Here is a 10447-nt window from a genome sequence, read left to right as displayed (position 1 = left end):
CAGGCTCTTGGGGGAAGTGCCACCCCAGCAGGAAGCTGCTTGGAGCTGCAGTCATGTGGGTAAGGAGCTACAGCTTTTTTTAAAAGGTCCTACTCCCCCCCTTCCCCCCCACGGCATTGCTTTGAACTGCCAGACTGGCCTGTGGTTTGGTCAAACCAGACCAATCCATTTCACCAGACCGGTTCACCAGACCAATTTCAGACCACGGCCCAAACCGCGGTCCATGTACACCTCTATTTTGGAGGTACATTAAAGTTCAGTCATGTTATCCTTACTTTCATTGATTACTATGAGCTACATGGCCATCTGAATAAGCCACATTTTGCTTGATAAGTATCATATCTATTTGCATCAATTTACTCAATTAATATTTATTTATTAAAATATCTACATCCTGCCTTTTGCCCATGTGAGGGCCTCCATGGTCGCTTTCTGCAAACTTTTCAACTGGCTGATGTCCAGATCTAAACCCTTCTTTTTTTCTAGGATCTGTGTGTTTTGGGGCACAATGGACTTTTCAAGTTACTTTCTGCCATGGCTGCTGTGGACTCCTAATGCAACCCCAACACTGTTAAGAATGGGCAGTAGTAGGGGTATGTACAAACTGAGGTTCGGGCAATGGTTCAGTGCAGCAGAGAGGGGAATGCCATTCAGGATCTTTTAAAAAGAAGAGAGCAGGTCCTTACCTGCTCTCCGCTGAGACATGCAGCTCCCTTCTGCGGTGGCACTGCCCCCAAGAATCCACTCATAGCGCTGGCATCCACATGGCATCCACACTGTGCAGTGTGCCGTTTGCAGGTGCCAGGTCAGCAACACCATGCTGACCGTGCAGATGGCACCAATGCATCCGCAGATGCCTTGTGTGTGTATTAGGGATGTGCAAACAGGTTTGGAACTGAACTAGTTTGAAGTCGAACTGGTTCAGTTCGAAGGCTAAGGGTCAAGCTGAACCATCCCCAGTTCAAATTGACCCTGGATTAAGCCCCCCTGCCTGTTTGGGGAGTTCCTGAACAATTTTTTAAAATAACCCCCGGGGGTTCTCCAAGGTGGCAGCAGGGAGGTCCACAGAGGTTCCCCCTCTCCCTGCCGGCCTTCCCTCCAAAAATGGCAACATTCAGCCATTCACCCCCACTGTCATGGCAGCCATTTTGGAGGCCGCCATGCCTGTGCAATGGGCCTCTGCATGGCCTGGGCATGACCCAGGCCAAGAAGAGGCCCATTGCGCAGGTGCGGTGGCATTCAAAATGGCCACCGCACCAGGGGGAAAGACCCAACATGCCAAACGGCCAATGGCTGAACGGGGATGTTTTTTTGAAGGAGGGGAGGGGGGAGGGGAACCTCCACAGTCCCTGCTGCCTCTGAGAACCCCCCCGAGGGGGTAAGTTTAATTTTTTAAAATAAAATAAACATTCATTCACAAACCTCACTAGACCGGACCAGGGGGATTCAAGGGGGTGTCGGACAGAACTGGCCTGGTCTGGTTTGGGTCCAGTTTGGACTCAAACCAAACCGGACTAGCTGGTTCTGTGCACACCCCTAGTGTATCCTGGCGCTTCACACATGTTCTTGGGGGCAGCACCATCACAGCAGGAAGCTGCATGCACTGGCAGGGAGCAAGTAAGGACCTGCTCTCTTCTTTTTCAAAAGTTCCGCTTGCTGCTCCCCTCCCTATGGTGCTGAACCAATGCATGAACCCTAGTTTGTGCACATCTCTAGGCAGTAGTGCATTTGCGACAATGAGAAAAAATGTTACAGTTACTACCCATTCTTAATAGTATTTGGGCTTCCTTGGGTGTCCACAGCACCCCAGGGTTGTAGTGTTACAGCTGGAGAAATGTAAGAAGCAGTCACACACAGGCAGAAACCCCTCTGCTACAGTAATGAGAACCAGACCTTAAAGGGAAATTTGCTTCTGCCTAGCTACCTCTGCAAAACACTATCCTACCTGATTAAAACAGAAGATGTTTTAAAAGACCACACTAAACTTAGACACTTTTTTTTTGGTAATAATCGATTCCAAGTGTTATCTTTATAGCTCTTGATCTGTTTAGCTTTTGTGGCCTTCTTGATACAAGAACAGCAATGTTGAAAGTGGTTTGTACAGATCATGTTTTCCTGCATGTAGTTTCGGATTATTGGTTTAACAATCAGGTTCTCTATCCCAGCAGCAAAGGTTATTAACCTTTCTGTTTCTCATGACAAATCTTTCTATTGTACATGTTTTTCTCCCTTTGGCTTAGTAAACAAGAACTCTGATAGACCAGAGAGATACTTCATTAATTTCACTTAAACGTAGCTAGGTTTCATCATTGTTTGTCTTGATTATGGATTGAAAGCTAAATACCAAAGTTATTGGTTTCTACTGTGACAGCAAGAGAGGAGCACACTATAGTCTCAAACAAAAACTACCAAAATGAGGAAAGCACAGATTCTGGGCAGAAAGATTAGAATTTGGAGTTTTATGCTGTAAAACCCAAAACAGTGAACCAAATCATGAGAGAAAGATCATATGTTTTTAAATGATTTAAAATTAAACAAATAAAAATTTGGCTGATAATGCACAAATTTAAAAAAACTGGAGTTTTAAACTGAAATGTAAAATGTAAATGTATGCATTTTATATTTTATTTCAGTACCACATTATTTGCCATATGGATTCTTCAATGAAATAGTATCAAAACAAAAGCCTTTATTTTTCTATTAATTTCTGGATATTGAAAATCCAAACTGATATTATATCCTCAGCTCATTTCATTGCATCTTTTACTTGTGTCCAAATAATGCATATTGAAGATCATTCCCCATAAGAAAATTTAATTGGGGGGTGATTCCTTCCTGTTTTTGAATGACAGACATGGAAGAGAAATAAATCTTGCTTGGATGCAAAATGAATCACTTGGTACCCACTGTTGAATTTATTTTTATCTGGCACATCAGTATTTTAATATACACAAAATGAGTTGCTGAACCAACATGAATCAAAGCTACCAGATCTGCAGCCATTTTGTTATAATTATTATGGGAACTAGGAAATTGAGTTAAAATATTTGACTTACTACATAAAAAGGAAATGCTAACAACTCATACTGAAAGCTGTTGTGAAATTGATGTAATGAATAAAATTTACCAATATAATATTTTGTGTGTGTGAGGGAGAGAGGGGGGGGGAGAGAGAGAGAGGGAGAGGGAGAGAGAATGAGAGAGAGAGAGAAATGGGGGTGGGAGCAGGAATTGGTTCTCCCGGTTCGGCCCGGTCTTGTTGAGCCACCTGAGCTGGCTCGTGAGCCAGTTTGACAAGTATAGTTGTAAAGGGGAATCCAGCAAGAATTCCCCTTTACAAGTAAAGGCCTTTTCCATGGTTAGTATGGAGGGAAGCGTGGAGAGAGAGAGGAAAATGGTATTATTTACCTTAAACAACAAGCCACTGCTGGAGATGGCAGCGGCAGCAGTGGGAGCTCCTCCAACCCTGCCCCCCACCAGCCTCCCAAATGACAGGCCAGTCAGGCTGCAGCCCATTTTGAGACTCTGTGCACACATGTCCACCATTAGAGTGGCCTCCGCACATATGCAGAGGCCATTTGCATCACCACACAATTTGCATGGTGATGCAAATGGCTTCTGCGCATGCATGGAGGTCATTCAAATGTTGGTTATACATGTGCACAGGCCCGAAATGGGCCTCAGCCTGATTGGCCTGTCATTTGGAAGGCTGGCGGGAGTGGAGAACCCCACTGCTGCCATCATCCCTGCCCCTGCCACTGCTGGGGATGGTGGTGGGAGTTGTGGTGGCAGCCGCTGCGGCCAAAACGGGAGCTCCTCCAACCCCCACCCAGCCTCCCAAATGAAAGGCCAGTCAGACTGCAGCCCATTTTGAGAACTCTGTGCACACATGTCCACCATTAGAGTGGCCTCCACACATATGCAGAGGCCATTTGCATCACCACACCATTTGCTTGGTGACACAAATGGCCTCTGCACACGTGGAGGTCACACTAATGGTGGTCGCACATGCACAGAGGCCTCAAATGGGCTGAAGCATGACCAGCCTGTCATTTGGGAGGCTGGTGGAGGGGTTGCCAGATTCCCCTTTGCAAGTATACCCCTTGATCTGGCTTGCAAGTTGGGGTTTTGAGCCAGATTTGGCTCAACTTGAACTCGGACTGGCTTGCTTCCCTCTTCATGGTGCTGATTTGGTTCGAACATGAGCTGGCTCAAACTCAAACCTGGGTCGATTCAAGTCATCTCACACACAACTAGACCAAGAGATTTACAATATGCCATTTCCTAAACAAAACGTGAAGACTAGGTGAGTCTACATTGTTTGTAATATAGCTGAAATTTGCTTGTTGACAAGCAATTGCATTGCTGATGAGAAGTTCCAGTAATCATAGTACCTGGGCTTGGCATGTTTGAATAAGAGCACGGGACACTTCTGTTTTGTTTTGGGTAACATTTGCTTTATTTATTTATTTATCAATATTCAAATACTGCAAAAGTGGAGGCAAACAACCTGCACTTGAACAAGGCAGCAGATTAGGTATCCCACATCAGATCTTCGGAGTGAAACCCTGCACCCCCATAAATATGCTTTCAGCCTACAGCCATCTCACAGATCTTTCTCTGGGTCACCTTTAACGATACAGCATCTGGGATATAATAAATGCATATCTTCAGTTATTATTTATATTATATTTATATACCGCCTGAGATATGTATTCCTAGACAGTGCACACAATTTAAAACTCAACAAATATAAAAGAGAGTACAAACAATTAAAACAATTTCACAGAATAAAAACAGTTAAAACAATTTCACAGGATAAAAACAATTAAACAGTAGGGATCTGTGAAATGTTTCGGGTACAGAATGTTCTGTACATGAATCTACCTGTTCCAGGTGATTTGTACACAAAACAAATCGCCCCTCTGCAAGCCCGGCAAGATTCGCCTCCAAAACAAATCACCCCAATTTCAGAGCCGAATGTTCTGTTGTTTCGGACCTCCATTTTGTGGCGATCTCTGTGTAGTCTCCATTTTGTGTTTTGACATTGATTTTAATTTCCTGCCCTTCCAGGCTTCAGATTGGTGAACGAAAGAATGGGCAGATCTGCTGACGATTCTCTCCTTGTTCTGGATTGGCTCTTTTGGTTCTTGCAAGTGCTAAATGATCCTATACTGGCCTGGGGAAGGTCGAAGAAGGAGCAATGGTGGGGGGGGGGAGTTCAAGGAGGGATATTCAAAAAGATTTAAAGAGGCAGCAGCCACCATTCTGCCTTTCTGCCTTGTGGGAGGAGAGAGAGCTTTGCATTGCTTTGCTTTGGCTTGCGTATCGCCTTCTGCCTTGCCATCCTGAGCCCAGCCTGCCTTGCCACCCAGCCTGCCTACCCCTGCTGCATGCCAGCCTGGAGTGGATTCTCTGCTGCATTGCTTTTTTGTTCCTGCTGATGATTCAGGAATAGAGAATAAAAGATAATTCTATCTTTTTTCACCCCCTTCCTGCTGCTGAGAGAATCACTGCCTGCCTGTGCCTGCTGTCTGTGCCAGCCAACCCCACCCCCCAAGATTTTCCAGACTTTTGCCCCAGCCCCCTCCATCTGAAGACTGAAGAAGATTGAAGAAGAAAGAAAGAGTATACTCAGAGACCAGACCACAGAAGTGGAATACTGGACGCAACGTGGGTGAAGCCTTATACTGAGTGAGTAGCCATTTAACATACACACATACACATCATACATGTCTCTGGAATTGTGTATTCTTGGGGTGGACGCAACGTGGGTGAAGCCTTAGACTGAATGAGTACCCATTTAACAGACACACACACACATACACACACACCATACACATCTCTGGAATTGTGTATTCTTGGGGGTGTGTTTTTCTTGTTTGGAGGGAGGTTTTGGGTTGCAATTGAATTTTAAAAGTTGTATGTTGTTTCGTTTAGAAGAAGTTTAAATAGGGGTTCTGTCTGTGGGAAGGATCCCCATTAGCTAGTACTAGTAGGTGGTTAGAAGGGTAGTGTAGCCTCGTGGTTTAAAAAAAACAACAATTCTGTCTTTTTTCCCATTCCAAAGATTACTTTGGGGGGCATTTTTTAAAAAACAGAAGCCTGTCTTCCAGCTCTCTGTGCCTATAATATAGACCGGTATTAATATTCTCTGCCCAGAAGCCTACAGGCTCTGAGTGGGCACACACTATAGCCTCCTCACTGCACCCATTTAGCACCCCCCCACCCCCAACTGCCTTTAAACAAGCAAAGCCTTCAGCAATCACCCCAGTAGTCCAGCAGCAGCAGCTTATTGTATCTGTTCCCTCCCTAGTGCCCAGCCCAGCAGCAGCCTACAGGCTCTGAGTGGGCACAGACTCTAGCCTCCTCCCTTGCCACCCACCCCCATCCCCAACTGCAGGGGGGCACACTCCACTGAAATCAGCATAGCCCCTGTTCTTGGCCCTTCTCCCAACTGAGTGTCCCTTGCCCTGTGACACTCACCCCTTGCCTCCCAATTCTTTCAAACAAGTTTTTTTTAAAAGTCAAGGTTTTAAAAAGAAGCCCCATAAGAGATGGCTGGGAGGGGCAGAAGAGTGCCAGGTAGGAGGAAAGTTTTCCTTGTGATCGTGGTGTGGGGCAGTGACAGGGGCCTATTCTCCAAGTTACCTCTGACCCTGCTTTGGTGTGCAGGCTGGACTTCTCTTGTCTGCCTGGCTCTACACCAGGGCCTGTGGCCAGGCAGCAGTTTATTTATGTATTTTATTTATTTATCAAATTTATACCCCGCCCAAACGTACGTCTCTGGGCAGCCCATAGGCCCTTACGTCTCAGTTAGCGGGGAGGGCCTCCCCTGCCAGGGAAGAAGTTCTTCCCATTTCAGATGTGAAGGTGGTGCAGGTAGAGCCGGCTGCCAGTCCAGCCAGATCCACCTTGCCACCCTCCCCACCGGTCCCTGGTGGTGGTGGGGGGCAAGGTTGAATCTCAGGAGGCCCAGGAGGAACCCCCTGTGTTTCCTGTCCTTAGGACTTCCCAGGCCAGCTCTGAGGGCAGTGGTGGTGACATGCCCCATAGGCGTAACTATAGGGGGGGCAGGTGCCCTGGGTGCCATCTTTGTGGGTCACATGGGGGGCGCCACCAGATCCCAATTTTTTTTTGAAAAAAATAAATATATATTTTAAATTTTTTAAATACAAATTTCTCTGGCGCCCCCTCCCCCATGAGCGGTCCCTTCCGCGCCCGCGCCCCCCATTGCTTTGCTGGCCTGGCTTTCTGGCGGGTGCCACGGCGGGCGCCTAGTTCCATGCTCTTGCCTTTCCTTGGCTCGCGATGGAACTTATATCCATTCAGAAAGAGGCCCTCTAGTGGCTTGCCAGCCAGGGTGAGGGAGGGTCTCTAGTCACGCACACGCGACTTGGCCGGCGTGCCGAGTCGCGCTGCGCATGCATGCATCCGTCCTCCCAGCTTGGCTCGCCTGCATGTGGCGCGGTCGCGGAGGAGAGCGTCGTTACTGGGGCTGGGGCTGCAGGCGCAGGCAGGAGGACACGGACAAGAAAGGATTCGGCCGGCGGGCGGATTCGGCGGGTGGGTGGTCACAACAAGTTGTGTGTTTTATCTTCTGTCGTGTCGTGTAGTCTTCTTATTCTTATCAATCCCCGATTCCCCACCCGTTCTGCCACTTCCTTCCTTCTGCATCTCAGCCTTACATGATCTACGAGCAGCAGCAGCCCAACCCCTTTGTGAAACTTGCGGCTGCCCCCCCCCACTTCAATCTCGCTGCTTCCCCATCATCTACGAGCAGCCCAACCCCAACCCCTTGGTGAAACTTGCGCCCCCCCTCACTTCAATCTCGCTGCCTCCCCCTCCATTTGAAACCTTTTCTGGTGTAAATAGCGCACGGTTTTGGAAAAGGGGAGTCTTTCTTTAACAGTGGGAGAATAAGGAGTCTTTAGCACTATCACCCTAGTCCCTCGAATTACTCTGGAGTCCTTGGTTTTCGTTTTGTTAAAATACATACAGTCACTAACAGGGTTGTTGTGAGGAAAAACCTAAGTGTAATGTAGGATGTATCATCATTCATTGCATCATAATTCTGGTGTTTGAGATATAAGCCAATTTCACAGCGTTGTTGTGAGGAAAAAACACATGTGTGTCAGTCAGATGTATGTTGGGGGGGCGGGGGGCGCAATTTCAGTGCTTGCCCCGGGCGCCGTTTTCCCTAGTTACGCCTCTGACATGCCCCAGAAAGAACCAGCAGAAGGACCACCACCCAAGCAGCCCCATGTCGCAGGTGAGTCCAGCAGTGTAGTGTGGGATCACTTTGAGCTTTCCCCTGGTGATCCCAGCCATGATGCCTGCACCCACTATAAGGCACTTGTTATCGGGGCAAGACCCTAAGTACTTCAGCATGTCAGGTCTACTGTCTCACCTACGGTGGTGGCACCTGGGGTACAAACCTCTACTGCCAGTGGCGCTAGGCTAAGTGCCTCATCTAGCACTATCAGCAATCTGTCAGTGGCTCTTGCTCCTAGGCAGGAAAAGCTGACTGAGTGGTGGGTGCAGCCTCTGGGGAAGCGGTCTGATCACCCAAAACCATACCTTATTACCCAGACAATTAGGGAGATGATGGCTTTCAATGAGCAGCCTTTTAATATTGTGGAGAATGTTAGCTACCATTGTCTGCTCCAGCTGCTCGCCCCAGAGTACAACCCCCCTCATGCACCACCTTCAGTAGGAGGTTGGTGCCGTCCCTGTACTGTGCATGCAGGGAGGCTGTGTTATCCTGGTTGCGTGCAGCCAGGGCCAGCACCAGTGTACACAGGGGTGTGCACGGAACCAGTTGGCCTGGCCCGGTTCGGTCCGAGTCAGAACCGAACTTGAACTGGACTGGACCAGTTTGGTCTGACACCCCCTTGAAACCCCCCCCCCCTGGTTCAGTTGGGTCTGGGGGGGGGTTGCAAACATTTTATTTTAATTTTTTTTACTTACCCCCTTTGGGGGAGTTGTTGGAGGCGGCGGTGGTGGGGGGTCTGCAGAGGTTCCCCCTTCTCCTGCCAGCCTCCCTTTTTGCCACCATGCTCATTCAGCCCGTTTGCCATTGAAACTGAATCCACTCTCATTAACTACAAGAGAATCTACTCTCAGAACACCTCAGTAACAACAAAACATAGTACCCAATGGGCTTGTGGGTATGGGGGTGGTTGGCACCCTATGTGCACTACACCACCACTTGCTCAGGGCCACCCTAGTGCCCCCCAAGTGGAGTTATGGGGCTGCTGAAATCCCCATTATTTTCTATGGGGGAAATCTTAAAGATGCACCAACTTCAGAAGTTCTTTAAAAATCAAACCATTCACCAATTTCTTTGAAATCTGAAAGGTAGCAGGCATCCATTGGGGCACTACCATCTGACCCACTCTTCTGCCCCCAAAACTCCCTCTCTGTTCTGAATCTGCCCCCCAAAACTTATCAACTTCAAAAATCATTTAAAATCAGCCCTTTGCCCAATTCCTTTGAAATCTGGGTAGTAATTTCCTTGTACCCTTTGGGCACTACCACTAACCACAACCTGTTCTGGGCAACCTTGGTGCCACCCCACCAGGGAGTTTTAACTAAGGCTGCTGAAATCCCCATTATTCCCTATGGGGGAAAAGCTTAAAGACACATAAACTTCAAAAAACATTAAAACATCACCCTTTTGCCCAATTTCTTTGAAATTTGGGTGGTAGCTTCCACCCATTGGGAACTACCACTAACCCCACTCTTTTGGCCCTGGGACCCTTTTTTGGATCCAAATCTATTCAAATTTGGAAAATTTGGGTACAAATTGATTCTGGGGTGATTTGAGGGGGGGGGCAGATTCAGACCCAAAACATATAGGGGTTGTTTCAATTTAGGTACAAATCAAAATGAGGGGGGGAAAGATTCATGCACATCCCTATTAAACAGTTTAAAATTGATTTCAGTTAAAAGTCTGAGAAAACAGGTATGACTTGAGGCACTTTGAAAAAGCAATCAGAGATGGAGATTTGCTTTTTGTTGTTGTTGACAGGGAGCATATTCTAAAGCCCTGGGGCAGCCATAGAGAAGGCCCAATCCTGAGTTGCCACAAAATGAGTTGGTGGCAACTCTAACTGGTCCTCACCAGATGATCTTAATAGGCAGCAGGGTTCATGACAAAGAAGATAGTATCTTAAGTATCCTGGAGATTATATGGAGCCTTGTGGAATTCCATACTTCAGTTCTCGCTTTGCAGAGCAAGTGACACCATCTGGAATCTACCTGAGAGATAGGAATGGAACCACTGTAAAACTGTGCTACCCACTGTAATACAGTGCCATTCCCCTCAGGCAACCCAGAAGGATACCATGGTTTATAGTATCAAAAGTTACTGAGAAATCCAAAAGGAGCAGCAGAGTCGCACTCCCTCTGTCAATACCTAATTGGAGATAATCAATCAGGCCAA

The sequence above is a fragment of the Hemicordylus capensis genome, chromosome 3 (genome assembly GCF_027244095.1).
Source record: "Hemicordylus capensis ecotype Gifberg chromosome 3, rHemCap1.1.pri, whole genome shotgun sequence".
NCBI classification, from domain to species: domain Eukaryota; kingdom Metazoa; phylum Chordata; class Lepidosauria; order Squamata; family Cordylidae; genus Hemicordylus; species Hemicordylus capensis.
This window is presented reverse-complemented; position numbering follows the sequence as displayed.